The sequence below is a fragment of the Sorex araneus genome, chromosome 6 (assembly GCF_027595985.1).
Source record: "Sorex araneus isolate mSorAra2 chromosome 6, mSorAra2.pri, whole genome shotgun sequence".
In the NCBI taxonomy this organism is placed as follows: Eukaryota; Metazoa; Chordata; class Mammalia; order Eulipotyphla; family Soricidae; genus Sorex; species Sorex araneus.
In genome coordinates this window covers 62,071,022-62,090,507 of record NC_073307.1, presented here as the reverse complement: position 1 = coordinate 62,090,507, position 19,486 = coordinate 62,071,022, and positions in this window count along the sequence as shown.

The window sequence follows — 19,486 nt, the reverse complement described above, 5'->3', positions numbered from 1 at the left end:
CAAATCGATAAACAACAGGACGACAGTGCTACAGTGCTTTTTCTTTCTTGCACTTCGGTGATGCTCAGGGAACCATTCCGAATTCTGATGTGTGAACCCAGATTTCCCGCATGCAAGACAAGTGCCCAGCCCACTGTACTACCCCTCTTCCCCCATCCTCTGGATTTGAAATTGTGTTTCTGAAACTGCCTTCTGTGGTTTCCCTTGTAGGCAAGAGTCCAGTGGTTGCGCTTTTTCCAAAGACTCTGTTCTTCCAGCCTTTTTCCTTTGCAATGTCTGTCCAGGACTCTGGGCTGCTGCTAGGCCATTTCCTCTCTGCATCTCCAGGGCTGGCTCTGGAGTCATTGCTCTCAGCCTATCTTGATAATTCGCCAGTATCAGGTGTCTTGAAACTACCTGCCTCTTTTACCTTCAATCAGACCACCCGCGTTTTTCCTGAGGGACTGTGATAGCATTGATTGAATGTCTGACTGACCAGTACAGGATCAGGGGCCTTCTCCTTCCCCCGCAGCTCCCCACTCTGTGGCCCACCACCCCATCAGCTGCCTCTCCACTCCTTTATTTAGTCCGTTCCCCTTGCACCACCAGTTCACCTGGGTTCTGTAAATCTGGGCCATGGCCCTTAAAGGTCCCTGGCAGAAGAGGAAGTGCCGTCATAGAGGGCCCTTCAGGAATACTTTCTATTCAAGCTGTGGTTGCCTGGCTCGGGCTGCCATTGGTCTCGTGGGTAGAGGAGGAATTGGTGCCCGGCGTGGCAAGGCGACTGTGAATACAGATTTTGTGGCAAGATCGGAGTGGCCATCACGAGTGCCTGGCGCCTCCAGATCTCTGCACTGTGAGGGGCGGGGCCTGCCAGCTGGGTTTGCTGTTTCGCTTGTTTTTCACTGGTTCTGGATATCCAGGTGGTTTTTGAGGTGTGGCGAAGGCTTTCGGGGATCCAGAGGCTTTGGGCGTTGCAGTGGGGGTTGTGCCAGGGTGCAGGCGTCGCGGGTGTGAGCGAGTGATCTTGGGGGCTCCCCTTGGCCAGGATCGCCTCCAGCTGTGGAAGGGGTCCGAGGGAGTGGGTGCGGATTTGCAGGGGCTGCAGAGGGCAAGGCTTAGCCCTCCTGAACCTGCCAGCACCGAACTGTGCTTGGCCGTGTCCAGAGCTCTTGGTCCTTGCATCACGAGTGTAGAACCTTCAGACTCATTTCCACAGGCAGGGCCATCTGCAGCAGGAGACCCAGTTGTCCTCTGTCCTTTGATTTACTGCCATGGTGGGGTGGGGCCACCCATGTCGTGCTCCCTGCGGTGGGTGGGATTTGCAAGTGAAACTTTTTGATTATTGTTTTGGTTGGACTTGTGTACCATATCAGGAGATGCTCTGGGTTTACATTCAGCTCTGGGGTCTGGAAATCTGCTGATAGTACTCGGGGTCTGCATGGGATGCTGGGGATTTATCTGGGTTGGCTGCATGCAAGGCAGATTCCCTACCCGCTTTACTGTCTCTTCTCCCAACTTTTGTGATTTTTTCCCCTAGGTCAAGAATTTCTAATTTCAAAGGTTTATTTGCAAAGCACCCCACACATGTAATCCCTCCCTGGCCAGACTACCTCCAGCTATTGTGATGAGTAATGGGGCTAAAGTTTTGGGGTTTCTTTAAAGAGAAATAATTGATTTCCAGGGTTGTTGGTAGTGTTGGGGAAGCTTTGCTCAGGGTCACTCCTGATGTGGTGGAAATAATTCACTTAGAAAGTTCCAGAACAAGTACAACAAGTAGGGTGCTTGCCTTGCATTCGGCCATCCCAGGTTCAATTTACGTGTGATATTCCATATAGTCCTTTAGCATCACTAGGGCTGAGCCCTGATCCCAGAGCTGCAATAACCTCTGAGCACTGCCAGTTGCCGTCCAAAATCGAAACACATGCACACACACAGACATACAGAGAGGATGTGAGAGCAATGAAAGAGAGTACTAGAATTCAAGAGAAAATATGAATTTCTGTAGTGTAGAAAAAAACAGAAAAGAGGGCTTAAGGACCCACTTTAAATGTGTCACTCTTGAATTTGTCTTTGCACATGAGTGTTGGATGTTAACCCTAAGCGCTTTAGGCTTGATCCATAAATTGCCAGTTTTCTTCCCCCATAGAAGGTTATAGTGCTCTCATGAGCTCTCCTAATCCTCTGATTTTATCTTTAACTCATAAAATCAAACCTACTGGTGATTCCAGACTTTGCATCTGTGGTCAATTATTTGTATTTCTCTTTCCGCTATAACTGATATTATCTATAATCTATTACTATAGAGCAATGTTCTTTGCTTCAAAAGAAAAAAGTTAATGCTAAGCACTTACTATTTGAGGGTTAATTGACTAGAATATATTTATTCCTGGGCATCCATCGTATTTACTTGACTCAGGCTTCAGTTGCCATAGTTTCTAACCCCAGAGAACTGGATCTCACCAAGAATCTCTGGATGGACCTGGGGCAAGCAGCAAAGCTATTTTGGCTTCAATACGGGACAGTCTAGAAATCATAAATCATGGTTTTGTTTCCATGCTGTCATGACTTAAAAGACCAGACCCTTTAGGGGAAGGGGAAGGTATACCAGCCTGAACACTCCATGTAAAATTTATGATAAAAGCACATCCAGCTTTTAACCTTAACTCCTGGATCCCAGAGAAGTAAGTTTTGGAATGTTTCTTACTGTGTGATTCAGATAAATACAAATATTAATAAGAAGTAAACTTAATTGTTAAATACGTACAAGTAGGTAAAGAGCAAAGCAACACAGATGCTTGTAGCCCCTGAGTGAATTTCTCAGTCTAGTCTCAGACAGAACGTTTTCTTGAGTTAATTCCTCCAAAAGAGTTGTCTCTGTTGAAATGCTTGACCTTTGTAAATGATAAAGCACAATACATGCAGGCCTGTCCCTCAACACCTCTCAGGTGTTCTATAAGTATGCTATTCGGCTCGGAATTAAAGGCTCACTATGCACTGCCCATTGGCCATCAGTTGTTGTCATCCCCATGTCTTTGTTTCTCTGGCGAGAGAGACCATCAAACATGTTGTACCATGGGACCTAACCTCCTCACTAATCTTCACATCTGGCGACCTGGGGAGGGCGCCTTAGAATTCACACTTGAGTATTTTTTGTTGTTGTTGTTGCTTTGTTTCATTAGAGTTACCTTTTGAATCACTTGGGGGCTTGTAAACTTGTGGGACCCTATGGGATGCGGGGATCAAACCAGAGTCAGGTGTATGAAAAGCAAGTGCCATATCTGATGTGCTTTCACCCAAGCCCCAGAATGTAATTTTTATCTGATCCACTAGATTTCTGTTTAGATGTTATAACATTTTCTGTTACAGTGGACCCAAGGGTTCTGAGAGACAACACCACAGGTCTGCTTTTGCCTTGCCTTCCCTGAGAGCAATGGGTAGCCCAGATTCTAATCCGCTTCTGCATCCCTTAAAGAGGAAGGAGCATCTGGTAGACTCTCCCTGGGTGTTTATGTGAGCTGCTGCCCAAGGGTGCACCCAGTCAGACCTTTACGAATCCAATGCACGACTTCCAGTCAGGGTCATACAGATTGTGCTCCTCTCTTGCTCACGGCTCTGACATTTCCAAGTCTCTGTCAAAGCCTCGGTGGGGTCCTCAAGAATAACAGTCTGGAGAAGATGGTGTCTGACACGCTGTCCCCAGGTAGGAGGAGAGTGACGCGAGGAAGCTCTACAGGGAAAGGAGTGCACAGGTCTCCAGTGTGGACTGTCTGGGAGTCACTTCAGGAAAGAGATGTGGGATGTGGCTCCGGTGGGAGTGCCTGATTCTGCTGTCTGAGGCCACTTTTGTCCACATTCTTTTTTATGTTTGGCTTTGGTGTGACACTCAGTGGCTCTCAAGGAGAGCTCACAGTTTAGTGATCAGTTGTCAATCACGACAGGTCTCCTGGGCCTTACAGACGACAGGCCAGGCTGACTTCTTGGGGGTTTTGCTCTTTTTGTTAGGGATGTGAGTGGTTAGGGGGCGGGATCACACCTTGTGACTCTTGGAGGGACCCACCCAGGGAATGCGCCTACAGTGCTTGGGGGACTATATGGGACAGGGTTATCGACAGACCTACCCGCTGTTCCTGTACCCACTGTACTGTTACTCCAGCCTTCTGCTTTGTTTCCTTTCATATCTCTCGTCTTCCCACAGTGGAGGTGCTCAGGGCTTCTAAGAGGAAGAGCTTAGGATTCCCACCTGACGGGCATCAGGGACCCTAGGGTGTGCTGGCCCCTCTAATGACTCAGACCCCACAACTTGCGATTCCCTATTTTATTCTTCCCACGCTGGAGAGTCTTAGCTGCTTCGCCACAGTCTCGGGTTCAAAAGATGCTTATGTGTCTCTCTGAGCATGCGCTGTTCCCATGGATACCGGTCAGAAGATCTCTGGGGCCGCCTGAGTTATTGGGTGCCAAGAAACTTTTAATCTTAGAGAGATTTTGCCCAGTCTTGAACCGTGATTCCAGAGTCTCATTGGCACATATGTCCACCCACAGCTTTGAATTTCTGACTGGACATTGAGTATCCCTTCTCATCCCTAGAGCAGGAATGTGAGATGTATCATGTGGGAGGTCATGTCTACTGTATTGGTCCACCCTAGTGTTGCTTCTGTTCGGTCCTCCTGGGGGCGTGCTCAGCTCTTACTCTCTGCAGCACTCACAGGACCAGTGGTGCTGGGCTTGGCCATGGGGTGTCATGGGGTGGCCATGGTGTAAGGCCAGTGCCTCCAAGAACCTTCAAGTGCAGCACCTTGACATTGCTGCATACGTGGCTGTCTTATTGTGATTTCTTGTGCCAGTCAGCCAGGAAAGTGCATGGAGGCTGGTTCCTCCCAAGGTAGCAGGTGAGATGTCCTGAGCCCATGTAGGGCCGTCCTCAGGCCCCAGAAAACAAGAGTGGGGACAGGCCCTGACTCCCCAACCCTGTGAGTGTCTGCTCAGGACACAGTGACCTTCTCCGATGTGTCTGTGAACTTCACTCCGGAAGAGTGGACATGTCTGGATGCCTCTCAGTGAAAGCTGTCTCCGTGATGCTGGAGACCTACCAGCACCTGCAAGCCGTCGGTAAGACCCGCATGGGGTGCACCCTGCGGCTTAGACCTCCTTGCACTCTTGGGGTGTAGCCAGGTCTGCGTCTTCAACAGGGTCTGTGATCTGAGTAGTTCTTTCCAGTGCTAAATCCATTTGCTTCTATTACAGACAACTTCAGTGTGTTTGGTTTGGTTTTGGTTTTAATTTCTGTCCAAGTACACATTCTACCTGGCTGTGTAAATGATCATCTCGGGCTGCTCAGAGACCTGGGAGCTGCTTATAATTTGTCCCGGTTGTCAGCTCCAATGGTCGGAGCATTACCTCCAGTACAATCTCACCATGCTGTTAAGTTCAAGAATTTTGTTTTGTTTTGATTTGGTTTGGGGGTTTCACTGAGAACACTGCGGGATTACTCCTGGCTATGCTCTGGGAGCTTGTGGGCTAAAGGGGATCAAACCGATATTTGTGCACAGCACAGGTGTCCTGCCCGCTGTACTATCTTCCCCAACAGAAGTTTATTTATTTCTTAGGAATTCAGCCAGCAGGTCCTGATCTATTTTAGTGTTCAGGGTCACTTGCAGTATTTCTTGGGATAATGATACTTCAGCATGACTCAGGGTTTGCTCCTGGACTCTGCACTCAGCGATCACTACTGGCAGCCTCAGGTGTCCATATAAGATGTTGTTAATGATCCAACTGGGATTGACCTTGACTGTAAAAATCTAAGGCATGCCGAGGGGCTTGTGCATTCACGGGCTCTCTGGGCGGCTGTGTCTCACTGCCCGCGTTCAGTGCTCTGGAACCACTATGTATGGGCTGGATCGGGATGGCCTTTGGCCAAGGACAGTCGAAGGAAGAACGAGGACCAAGCTGGTTGCGGATTAGTTACTATTTATTCAATCTTCCATCTTTCTCATCTCCCACACTCCCAGCTCAGTCCTCTCTCTGGATCTACTGCAGCCCTCTGTGGATCCCTTGTCTCTCTTCTCCCTTTTTCCTCTTGCCCTTGCCCCCAGGTTACACACTGCCAGGTAGCAAAATCACGTTAAGAAAGCCCTTCCTGAGGGCTGGCATTTCAAAGTCCTTCCTGACTCTTAAGCTATTTTTCTCCTTTCCTTAGTCCAGACACTCATTAACATCTTAATGCTAGTTATTTTTGTATGGACATTGCAAGAGATACATTGAGGCTTGTAAGGCAGCTCTCCTGGCAACATCTTGCCACAGACTGCCACATCTTACCACAGCACTCAGGCCAGATTAATCATTCCTCACCCTAGCAGGGTCTAAATCTAGTTATCACTGTTTGGATCATGACAACATTTGTCCATGATCAAGCTCCTAACTTATAGTTAAACATTAGGCACTTTGGCCAGGCCCATCTCGATGCCAGGGTAGCATACAACACACCGATTGCCTTGGGTTCTTCCCGTCCGTCGTCGGGACCCTGCTTTTGGGGGTGCTAGGAAGTAAGGGCAGCTGAGGCTTAGGTCAAGATAACAGATGCCCAGGAGGAAAATATCATGTAGAGTTAAATGATTCCCAGGTTACAAAAGCGTGGCATTAGCTAAGTCTTCCTGTGTCCATACAAAAAGGACATGGCTCTGAATAAACTATGCAAAGGACTCAAGGAGAAGAGAAAAACAATATTTACAAGTCAACAGAACACTAAGAAAGAAGTTACAAATAAACACAGAGGAATGGGAGCACTGTGACGGGAGTAACCTAATAAACCTAAACTACCTAAGGCTATGTATTCCTACACTTGACCAAAGCAAATGTCCACCTGCTGGGCTCTGTTAATATCTGTTGATTTTTAAAAGTTTTTAAAAAATGGGGGGTCCTGGGGCTGGAGTGATAGCACAGCGGGTAGGGCGTTTGCCTTGCACGCGGCTGACCCGGGTTCAAATCCCAGCATCCCATATGGTCCCCTGAGCACCGCCAGGGGTGATTCCTGAGTGCATGAGCCAGGAGTGACCCCTGTGCATTATTGCTGGGTGTGACCAAAAAAAAAGCAAAAAAAAAAAAATGGGGGGTCCTGCCATCTCCGTCTATTTTGGGGTTTCTTTTGCACTTGGGTTGACTGCACTCAGTAACCACTTTTAGAGGGACTCAGGAAACTCAGTATGGTGCCAGGACAGAGAGATAACTACAAAGAGGAGGGCATCCCATATGGTCACCAAGCACTTGCTGGGTGATTACTGAGTATAGAGTCAGGAGTGACCCCTGATCATCTCTGGTATGACCCTGACAAAATTAAATACAGTGCTCGGTCAAAGGCGTGTAAACTATGCATGATGCCAGAGCTATCCTATTTGCAGTATTTTCTGGTCTCTCCTATTTCACTCTTAAATGGGAACCTGGGTTCTGTGTCACTGATTACCAGCCATCTGCAGCATATCGAAAATAGAGATACTGTTTCATACCTTTTGAGGAATTTGCCCGATTTCGTACGGACACATGGGATTAACCTGTCGCCTTTTCCTTGTCACTGATCCATGTCTCTGGGAGCAGGACATTCTGAGGTGAAGCCTGTGGTGATCTCTTGGCTGGAAGCATGAGCCCTGAGGCCAGGGAGGAGAGGTGTGTGTGCAGGTGGTTGTCGAGGATCCTCCATGGCTAGCTGCTTGGCAGTGTGTGGGTGTCCTGAGCTCGTGACAGACATGTGGCTCTGTCTGGGGGTTCGGGCTCCTGCATCCAGGCATCTGTGTTGTGCTCATGCTGTTCTACTTCCCCTTGAACTTTCATTCACAGAATTACCGAGTGCTTTGGTTTCTGCCTTTATCATTTTGCTTCATCTTTCATGCATGTAGAGTTGTCCAGGGGATTCAGGGCCCTTTTGATCCCCGTCTGTGCCTCACCAGCCTGGCTGGACAGCCTCCAATGTACAGGCTCGGGTGCCCTTTCCAGGATCAGCTGGGTGACCTTTGTCTTCTCTGTCCCGCATATCCTTGCTCTCAGATCAGTACACTAGTCGTCAGATACAGTAAGAATTCCTTGTTTTTTTGGAGGGGCTCAGTGATACTCAGGGCTTTTCCTGGTGAATCTCAGGTTGCTTATTTTTCTCTTTGTTTTTTTGATACCCTGTTGCTTTGTGCTTGGATTTCTGTGTATGTTAACTTGTAAATAATGGGTCTTGGTGATGGAAGCAGGATGAAGATGACTAAATAAACAGGTACAAAATGCCCCTTGCTTGGAGCTGTCTCAGCTCACCACTACATCATTGTTTGCTCTCACTCTGGCTTGGCCAAGATGAACAGATTTGTGGGAATGATGGCAGAGATCAACCACGATGCTGCAGTGAATCTTTTGAAAGTAGAAAAATGGGAAAACCTCCATTTTCCATGGCTTCCTGTGTTAGGTTTTGGGGAGCCGCACCCACAGGTTCAGGCCTTAGTGTTGGTCCTGGCTCAGGTATCCATACCTGAGGGGTCATAGGTATCCTTACAGGGGCTTATAATTCAGGTCAGCCTTGTGTAGCAAGCACTTTGTCTTCTGTATCATTTCTACACTTCTTGAATGTATATTTTTGTTAATTTACACATATGCTGAAGATTAATATTCACATTAAGTATCTAATGAAAGTTGTCTGGCAAGGTCCTTGAATAGGCTGGATTTGAGACTCTTGAAATGAAATTTACTGTGCAAAGAAAGATTTTTTTTTTGCTTTCTGTATCACACCTGGAGATGCTTCGGGCTTACTCCTGGCTTTGCACTCAGGAATTACCCCTGATGGTGCTCGGGGGACCATCTGGGATGATGGGAATCGAACCCGGGTTGGCCACGTGCAAGGCAAATGGCCTACCCACTCTACTATCATTCCAGCCCCCACAGAAAGACATTTGCTGTGACTTTAAATCTGTGGAAGGGGCCCCTTGAGTCTAATGTTTTCCAGATCTGGACATGGGAGAGCCCCCTGCTCCTACACCACAGCAGGCAATTCCATTCAGCTGTGATTCCTAACAACAAAGGGCGGTCTCATTCCTGGATCCCACCACTCTCACTACCATAGTAGTTTAGCTGGCCTCTGGAGTCATGCTCGTGCAGCTGCGGAGAGGCCGCACAGGTGCAGCCCCTGGGATCACATCTCGGCAGTTGGCGGGGCCAGTGCCGCACCAACATCAGGTTTTAAATGTCTCACTCTAGTGACCTTGCAATAGCACTGCCATAGGGGCGTTTGTCTTGTGCACTGGCACACCACTGGGCCCGCTCAGCATTATCAGGTATGGCTCCAAGCCCATCTCACAAAAGGGTCTCACCCCAGAATTTGTCTTGGCACATGAGAATTATTTGAAGTTTTGGTGGTTGGGGGGAATTTCTCCTGCCTTTTCTTTCCCCCATTGACACAGACTTGGAGCTGGTCAGGGACTCGGCCACTCTGTCCATGAGTCTCTAAGATGCAGCAGAGACTTGCCATGTCACAGCCAATAAAGGATGTTTTTAGTCGTCTGATCTCCTTTTCCTGGGTCTATCTCAGTCACTGCCAGATGTGTCTCCAAATTCAACTCCATCTGCTTCCAGATCTGGAAAACATTAGACTCAAGGGGCCCCTTCCACAGATTTAAAGTTGATCCCCTCACTATCCCAGGGAGCAGATGGAGTTGAATTTGGAGACACATCTGGCAGTGACTGAGGGCTGCTCCCTGCTCTGTGCTCAGGGAACCAGTGGATAGTGGTATCAGGGCTTCCAGCTGGTTTGCATCCACTCCAGCTTGGTGTGCGCTCTCCTGCCTCTCTGTTCCTACCTTCATTGGAAGTTCTTAGATGTGAGCATTCTGGAATACTCTCAAAAATAGGCTGTCAAGAGGAGAAGGACTTGTAGGCTCTGAGCAAAGTTATGTACTTACACCATTGAGATCTGTTTTGGATAAGTATAATTTTCTCTTTCCTTCTTCTCTTAGAAAAATCACATAACCAGGAAAGAAATATCATATATAATCACTGAGAACTTGACCTGTAATCTTTGAGCACTTCTTTTTTTTTTTTTTTTTTTTTTTTTTTTTTTTTTTTTTCTATGCCAGCAATGTTTATGTCAGTCAAAACTAAAGAAAACACATGTCCATCTACTCTAAATATATGAATTTTGACATGTAAGGCAGTGATCATAAATGAACTGAAGTTGCAGATTCACAGAGTGTGTTTCCCTATAAAAAGCAAAAACATATGCAACTAATATGATGGCAAATCATTCAAACAGATTAACATATACATGTCTCAATGTAAATATAAATGGTAAGAATCATAAAAATATGACAAATATTATTTAAGAGGACAGGATATAAACCTGAGAAGTAAGAGAACATTAAAGTTCAGCATGTTTACCTACAGAAGAATAAGATCAGGATTTGAAATAGACTCGGGATATTCTATATATCATACAACTTGGTAGACTGTAGAGATACTCAAGTTCTCAACGTGCATTTAATATTTTTTTGAAGAAAATTTCTAAAGTGCATTCTTATGGGTTCATTTTGACTACCAAAAGTAAATGCATAAATTTGAAATGCCATTATATCAAGAATGATATTTTCAAAACAATTGTAATTTCTTGCCTATGAATGCCAGAATATTCACTGAAAAGTAGTAGTAAATATAAAAACAATTGAAAACACAAGGTGACTGCCAGTTTCTAGAGTCTTACTAAATAATATGCCCCTAAAAAGAGTCACAAATACAAAAAACTTCCTTGCTAACCCATTTTTCTCTACCACTCATCCAGCAAGCTAGTTTACATGGAAATAGAAGAAAAATACAATGTGGCATATCCATAGTTAAATATTAGTTAACAATCAAACAATGTAATTTACATGCTAAAACATTATGGCAAATGAAAGGAGCCAGATCTCCAAGCAGGAAAAAAAAAATAGAAGATTTGGAGTAATGCTAATGAGCATGTACTCCATAGCTGTTTCCATAGTATGAGACGTTTGTTCAGAAACAAACATGCAATGAAGTCTCGATTTTATGATCTCTGAAATCCAAAGACATCCAAATGTGACACAAGTATGAACAAAGTTGGTTAGTTGTCTCCAAAATACAGCTATCTGGAAAGCTTAGCAGATGAAGTATAATTCCCAACTTATCAAATACACTGTCTCCTTGGGAATTAGCCTAATCAGCCCTGAATGGAAGCTTAACAGCTCAGCACCACAGTTGTTACTTGCCTCTCAGACTAATCTATCAAAGTATTTCCACATGTCAATGCATGGAAATCACTGTAGATACAAATCATGCAAAGTGTAATAATGAACTCCACCTCTACTATTTACCTTTAAGAGAAAAATTGAACAATACTTATCTTCAATCCACACAGCAGGTACTAACACGCATTCTCCCTTAGGCATCTGTATTCAAGCTAATTATGACAATGTACAACAGAAACCCTCTGACTATATAATTACAATTTCAGTTAGCTGAGTTATATTTATTGAAAGATTCCTTAGTAAATGTTTACAGAATCTCATCTTTAAAGCTAATCATTACCAATTGTGGGATTTCAGATATTTCACATTTTTTTTTTTTTTTTTTTTATAGTTTATTTTTAATTAGTGAGTCAACGTGAGGGTACAGTTACAGATTTATACATTTTTGTGCTCATGTTTCTCCCTTACAAAGTTTGATAACCCATCCCTTCACCAGTGCCCATTCTCCACCACCAGTAAACCCAACATCCCACCCCCCCTTCCCAGTCCCGTCTCCCCCCACCCCACACTGCCACTATGGCAGGGTATTCCCTTTTGTTCTCTCTCTCTGATTAGGTGTTGTGGTTTGCAATAAAGGTGTTGAGTGGCCATTGCGTTCAGTCTCTAGTCTATATTTGGCCCGCATCATCTTTCCCCCACATGACCAACAACCACATTTTACTTGCTGTTCCCTTCTCTGAGTTGCCCAGGATGAGAGAACAGCCTCCAAGCCATGGTGACAACCTCCTGGTACTTATTTCTACTATTCTTGGGTGTTCGTCTTATAGTCTATTATTCTATATTCCACAGATGAGTGCAATCTTTCTATGTCTGTCTCTCTCTTTCTGACTCATTTCACTTAGCATGATACTTTCCATGTAGATCCACTTATATGCAAACGTCATGACCTCATTTTTTCTAACAGCTGCATAGTATTCCATTGTATATATGTACCAGAGTTTCTTCAACCAGTCATCTGTTCTAGGGCACTCGGGTTTTTTCCAGATTCTGCCTATTGTAAACAGTGCTGCGGTGAACATATAAGTGCATATGTCACTTCGACTATACTTTTTGGCTTTTCTGGGATATATTCCCAGCAGTGGTATTGCTGGGTCAAATGGGAGCTCAACCTCAAGTTTTTTGAGAATTGTCCATACTGTTTTCCAAAAGGGCTGAACTAGCCGGCATTCCCACCAGCAGTGTAGAAGGGTCCCTTTCTCCCCACATCCTCTCCAACAGCGGTTGCTTTTGTTCTTTTGGATGTGTGCTAGCCTCTGTGGTGTGAGGTGGTATCTCAAAGTTGTTTTGATCTGCATCTCTCTGATGATTAGTGATGTAGAGCACTTTTTCATGTGTCTTTTGGCCATTCGTATCTCTTCCTTGGTAAAGTTTCTGTTCATTTCTTCGCCCCATTTTTTGATGGGGTTGGATGTTTTCTTCTTGTAGAGTTCAACCAGTGCTTTATATACCCTTGATATCAACCCCTTATCTGATGTGTATTGTGTAAATATCCTTTCCCATTCTGTAGATAGTCTTTGTATTCTGGTCGCTGTTTCTTTTGCTGTGCAGAAGCTTTTTAGTTTAATGTAGTCCCATTTGTTGATCTCTGTTTTTACTAGATTGCTTAGTTCCGTGTCATCTTTGAAGATACCTTTATCTTCAATATCCTGGAGGGTTTTGCCTACCTTGTCTTCAATGTACCTTATGGTTTGTGGTCTGATGTTGAGGTCTTTAATCCATTTTGATCTGACTTTTGTGCATGGTGACAGATCGAGTTCTAAGCCCATTTTTTTGCATGTGGTTGTCCAGTTGTGCCAGCACCATTTGTTAAAGAGACTTTCCTTGCTCCACTTCACATCTCTTGCACCTTTATCAAAGATTAGATGATCATACCTTTGAGGTTGTGTGTGGGGATATTCCACCCTGTTCCATTGGTCTGCAGTTCTGCTTTTGTTCCAGTACCATGCTGTTTTAATTGTTACCGCTTTGTAGTAGAGTTTAAGGTTGGGAAGGGTGATGCCTCCCATCATCTTTTTCCCAAGAATTGTTTTAGCTATCCGTGGGCGTTTATTGTTCCATATAAATTTCAGGATTGCTTGCTCCGCTTCTTTGAAGAATGCCATGGGTATCCCCATAGGGATCGCGTTAAATCTGTATAATGCTTTGGGGAGTATTGCCATTTTGACAATGTTGATTCTCCCTATCCATGAGCAGGGGATATTTTTCCATTTCCTCATGTCCTCTTTTATTTCATGAAGTAGCGTTTTATAGTTTTCTTTGTAGAGGTCCTTTACTTCTTTAGTTAAGCTGATTCCAAGGTATTTGATTTTCTTGGGCACAATTGTGAATGGGATTGCTTTTTTCATGTCCCTTTCCTCTGTCTCATTGTTTGCATATAGGAAGGCCATGGATTTTTGGGTATTGATTTTATAGCCTGCGACTTTACTGTATAGGTCAATTGTTTCTAAGAGTTTCTTACTAGAGCTTTTAGGTTTCTCTAGGTATAGTATCATATCGTCTGCGAATAGTGAGAGCTTGATTTCTTCCTTTCCAATCTGAATCCCCTTAATATCTTTTTCTTGCCTGATGGCTATTGCTAATACTTCCAGTACTATATTAAAGAGAAGTGGTGAGAGTGGACATCCTTGTCTTGTCCCCGATCTCAGAGGAAAAGCCCTTAGTTTTTCTCCATTGATGATAATGCTCGCCATAGGTTCATGGTAGATGGCTTTGACTATCTTGAGAAAAGTTCCTCCAAAACCCATTTTGGTGAGAGTTTTTATCATGAATGGGTGTTGGATCTTGTCAAATGCTTTTTCTGCATCTATGGATATGATCATATGGTTTTTATCTTTACTTTTGTTGATGTGATGGATTATGTTGATTGATTTCCGAATGTTAAACCAACCTTGCATCCCTGGGATGAATCCCACTTGGTCATGGTGTATGATCTTTTTGATGAGTTGTTGGATTCTATTTGCTAGTATTTTGTTGAGAATCTTCGCATCGGTATTCATCAAGGATATTGGTCTATAGTTTTCTTTGTTAGTGGTGTCTTTGTTTGCTTTTGGTATTAGGGAGATATGTGCCTCATAGAAACTGTTTGGAAGGGTTCCTGTCTTTGAGCACTTCTGAGCCCCCATGCAAAAACAAACCGAAGAGCTGGCCCTGGAGAATATACTATCGAATCACACCTCTGCTCTTGGCAGATAACTTTGTCTTTGTTTTTGGGACTTTGGATATGGGGACTTTTGCCAAACTGTGAGTTCTGAGTCCTATAGGCACATATATCCACTCACAGCTTCGGGTAGCTCACTGGACATGAGTGTCACCTTCTTGTCCCTTTTGTCATGGTGGTCATGCCTAGAGGGGAGCTGAGGGGGTCTTTAGTGTTTCGGGCTGTACCGAATATAGCTCTTTTGTGTTCCACTGAAACTGTGCTTAGGTCTTACTCTCTGCAGTGCTTGCTTGACCAGTGGAGCTGAGATTGGCCATGAGGTGAGAGTGTTGTATAATGCTGGCACCTCCAGGAACACCCTAATATTGTGTCCTCACATTGCTCCATATCTGGCTGCCTTAGACTGATTTCTGGGTCCTGTCAGCCAGTAGTTTACGTGGTTCCTTCTGAAGGAGGGGCCCTGAGCCCCTCCCTGGCTGTGGGAGGTGCAGTGCATTTGGCACAGAAAACGGTGAAAATAGGGTAAAAACAGCAGTGAATCCTTTGAAAGTAGCTTTCGGTAGCTTGCCGGGCTCTCTGAGAGGGATGGAGGAATCGAACCTGGGTTGTGCAAGGCAAACACCCTGCCCAATGTGCTATCGCTTCAGTCCAAGCCTGAGTAAACTCTAAAATTCACGCTGGATGGTTTGATCCCCTAATAACAATCCCTAAGGTCACAACAGACCCCTGCAGTACAGCAACTTTTCTTTGAATGTGAGGACGCAGGTGGTACAAAAGTGCAGCCAAGAAGGAAATAATCCTGCTGCATTGACAACCTTCCCATGACGTCATGACGTCCGTTCTATAAGGCAAAGGTACTTGCAGATTATCACCCGGGTTGCAGATATGCCAGTGTCCTGGTTTTTGTCATTATTCTGTGTGTGTTAACTTATAATGTTTCTTGGTGACAGAAGCAGGAGGAAGGCGAATAAACAACAGGTACAAAAACACCGCTTGCTCGGAGCTGTCAAGGCTCACTGTGTCACTGTTTGCTCTCACTCTGGCTTGGCTCAGAGGCTCTGGTTTGTGGGAATTATGGGAGAAATCAATTACGATGCTGCAGTGAATTCTTTGAAAGTGGAAAAGCAGATGAACCTTCATTCTTCAAAACTTCTTATTTTAGGTTTTGGGGAGCCAAGCCCCAGTTTCTCAGGACTTTCTGCTGGCTCTAAGCTCAGGGATCCATATGGGGGGACATAGGTGTCTTTATGAGGGTTTGAAATCCAGGTCAGTTTTGTGTAAGCAAGCACCTTATCTGCTGTATCGTTTCTACACTCCTTATATTAATATTTTTGTTAAATATACATATGCACTGGATATTAATATTACCCCAAATTATCATCTTATGAAAATGGCTCTGGCAAGGCTCCTCATAGGGTGGATTGGAGATGTTTGAAATGGATTTTACTGGGCACAGAGATACATTTGCTAGTTTTTTAAACTGTGGAAGGGATCCCCTGAGTCCAATGTTTTCCATATGGTGAGAACATGGAGAGCCCCAAAGCTCCCGCCCTCCCTCCCCCCATCCCCACAGGCAATTTCAGCTGTGATGACTAATAATAATGATGGTCACATTCCTGGGTCTCAGTCTTGGATCCCACACTTCACTTCATAGTATTAGAAAACAAAACTTTTGCATTGGGAAGTGGTTAAATCTAAACCATCTAGTAGTCACCTGAATGATCACTGTCATCCCATTGCTCAGAGATTTGTTCGAGCGGGCACCAGTAACATCTCTCATTGAGAGACTTATTGTTACTGTTTTTGGCATATCCAGTACACATGGGTAGCTTGCCAGGCTTTGCCATGCTGGCTCCATACTCTCAGTAGCTTGCTGGGCTCTCCGAGAGGGGCGGAGGAACCGATGTTGGGTCGGCCGTGTGAAAGGCGAACACACAACCACTGTGCTATTGCTTCAGCCAACCTGAATGATAAAAATAATTTATTTAGATTGCTAAAAAGGCCACACAAGGTTGAAAGTGACCAGTATGGTTTGCTGCTCTTTTGCTAAATGTATCCCTCCATTCATAGTATCTTTCCATATCCTGGGATTTATTTGTTACACTATATGTTTAGGGATATGCCAGATACAGTAACAATAACAGGTCTCATTCCCCTGACCCTGAAAAGAGCCTCCAATCCTTGTGAAAAAAACAGTAAGGAGAAGCTGCTAAAATCTCAGGTCTGGGATGAATGAAGATGTTACTGGCACCTGCTCACGTAAATCGATGAACAACGGGATGACCGTGACAGTGATACGGTGATGTTTGGGCAGCAGAGGATATACCTGGCTGTGATTAGGTGTTACTCCTTGCTCAGTACATCATTTGCCATGCAGGGATGGGCTCCGGGTGATCAATTTCAATGCAGGCATCAAACTACTGGACGATCCCTCCCGGTTCATAGGCTGGGTTTGATACCCTGTTTCTGAAACTGCCTCCTGGGGTTTTCCTTGTCGTTGAGAGTCAGCTGCTCCCGTGTTGTCAAAGAGTAGTGTTTCAACCGGACAGTCCTCTCTGAGTCTCTCTTCCCAGCCTTTGCTCCTGTTCCAGTGTCTGCAGCTCTGGGCTGCTGCTGGGCCAGTTCCTCTCTGTGTCTCCAGTGCTGGCTTCAGTGTCTACTTCCAGAGCCATCTGGATCTATTACCTCCCAGACAAATTCATTGTTCTGGGCCCCAGCTGGTGCCACCTTACCTGTTTTACCTTAGGTTATTTCACCTGTGGTTTTCCTGCTGGCCTTGCATGTGAAAGCATTGGTTGAACATTTGATTTAGGATTAGGGGTCTCCTTAACCACCTGTGCCCTCTGGGTGATGAGCACATCAGCAGCCGCCTCTCCACTCCTCTATGCGAACCCATGCCCATCGCAGCTCATACTTCCCTTGGTGGGCTTAATGGTTTTGTGCGGACCTGGAATCTGGCCCTTTAAGACTGCTTGCAGGAAAGGAAGTGACGTCACACAGGGCTTGGCAGTTGCGGGTCGCCTGGACACGGGTCCAGCCATCTGCTCACGTGGTGCCTCTTCTACCTGCTGGACTTTGAAGGCCAGTTTGTGGGAGGACGGGGCAGGCCCCCATGAGTGCCCTCTCGACCACCACTTCGCACTCATCTCCACACTGGGAGCCAGCTTGGGTGCTCTTTCGCGCCTGTTTATCACTGTTCCTTTCACCCAGTGGGACGCGGGGCTTTTGGGGGTGCAGAGGGGATGTAGACCCCCCAATTTTTATTAGAGGGCCGGGGCGTTGTCAGAGCACTTGGAGCCTTTGCTCTCCACCTTATAGACCCAGATTCTATCCAGAATACCAGGACCGACTCCTGAGAGCAGAGTCAGGAAGACCCGTTTAGAGTCTGCTATGTGCCCCCGAAAGGAATAAAATAGAAGCAGGTTTATTATGGGGACAGGCCGGCAGGTCCCGAAAGACAAAGAACTATGCTGCTGTCTGTTGTTTATTTATTAGTTTCCTTGATGCCCAGGGCCATCCTGAGGTCGTGGTTGTCACAGGTAGTTAGGGTTTGCAAATTAATTTAGGCTATTTTGGGTGAGTTTTAATTTGGGAGGGATTTTATTCCCATAGGCTCAGTGCTTACCCATGGCTCTGGGCTCAGGTATTATTCCTGGCAGTGCTCTGGGCTCCGTAAGGGATGCACTGTTGATCTGGGTCAGCAAGGCAAGCATGCTGCCGCCTTACTGTGTGTCCTCCAGTATTGGTGCTTCTGTACCACAGGAACCTGCTCGCTCACATCAGGTTGCAAAGCCTCCCCTACTCATCTCTCTCTCATCTCTCCTGGAACAGCGACCCAGGCTATTGGGGTGAGTACTGCGGGAAAGATGGTTGTTGTTTGTCTGAAGTAAATATGGCCTTGATTTTGCGGGTCTTTCCAGGTTCTATGTATATTTGCCATCTCATATGGTCCCCGAGCCCTACTGGGACTGATCTCTCATCCCAGATCTAGAAATAATTCTTTTTTTTTTTTTGCTTTTTGGATCACACCCAGCGATTCTGAGGGGTTTCTGCACTCAGGAATTGCTCCTGGCAGTGCTTGTGGACCATATGGGATGCCGGGGATCTAACCCGGGTTGGCCGCGTGCAAGGTAAATGCCTACCCGCTGTGCTATTGCTCCGGCCCCTAGAAATAATTCTTGAGCAGTCTTGGTTGTTGCCCTCAAATGAAACATAAACAGGAGGTGTGTACTCACACCAGCTGGCAGGCTGCCCTGCTAGGCAAGTGCAGAAGCCTTCCAGAAGAAGCACAGGCTTTGGATTAGGTAAATCCACATCCTGACCCACCTGTTATTTTATTTTTTTATTCTGTTTGCTTTTCGGGTCACACCCAGCGATGCACAGGGTCACTTCTTGCTCTGCACTCAGGAATTACCCCTGGTGGTGCTCAGGGGACCATTTGGGATGCTGGGAATTGAACCCGGATCTGCCGCGTGCAAGGCAAATGTCCTTGTCCCTGTGCTATCACTCCAGCCCTCCACCTGTTATTTTAATCAGCACCTACAAAATTAGTTTACTCACCAGGCCCATATCTGGCACCCAGTAAATTTCTGTAAGCACTGCAAAGGAAGCATTGATAGAGAAGTGAGAAAAAGTGATTACACAAAGCAATCTTCTCTTGATCTCTAACCACCTCCCTTTTTTTTTTTAAATTTTTATTAAATCACCATGTAGAAAGTTACAAAGTTCTCAGGTTTATATGTCAGTTATACAATGTTCAAACACCCATCCCTTCACCAGTGCCCATATTCCACCACCAGAAACCCCAGTATACCCCCCGCCCCCACCACCTACCCCCTACTGTATAACTAATGAATTTCACTTCATTTTTTCTTTACCTTGATTACATTCCATAATTCAACACAAAACTCACTATAGTTGTTGGAGTTTCCAACCAAGAGAGACAGACCTACTACATTTGATAATTAGTTTTTCATTGCTGGAAATGAAGAGATATGTAGCCCCACTGCTACAAGTACATAACTCTCTCTCTCTCTCTTTTTTTTTTCTTTTTCCTTTTCCCTTTTTTTTTTTC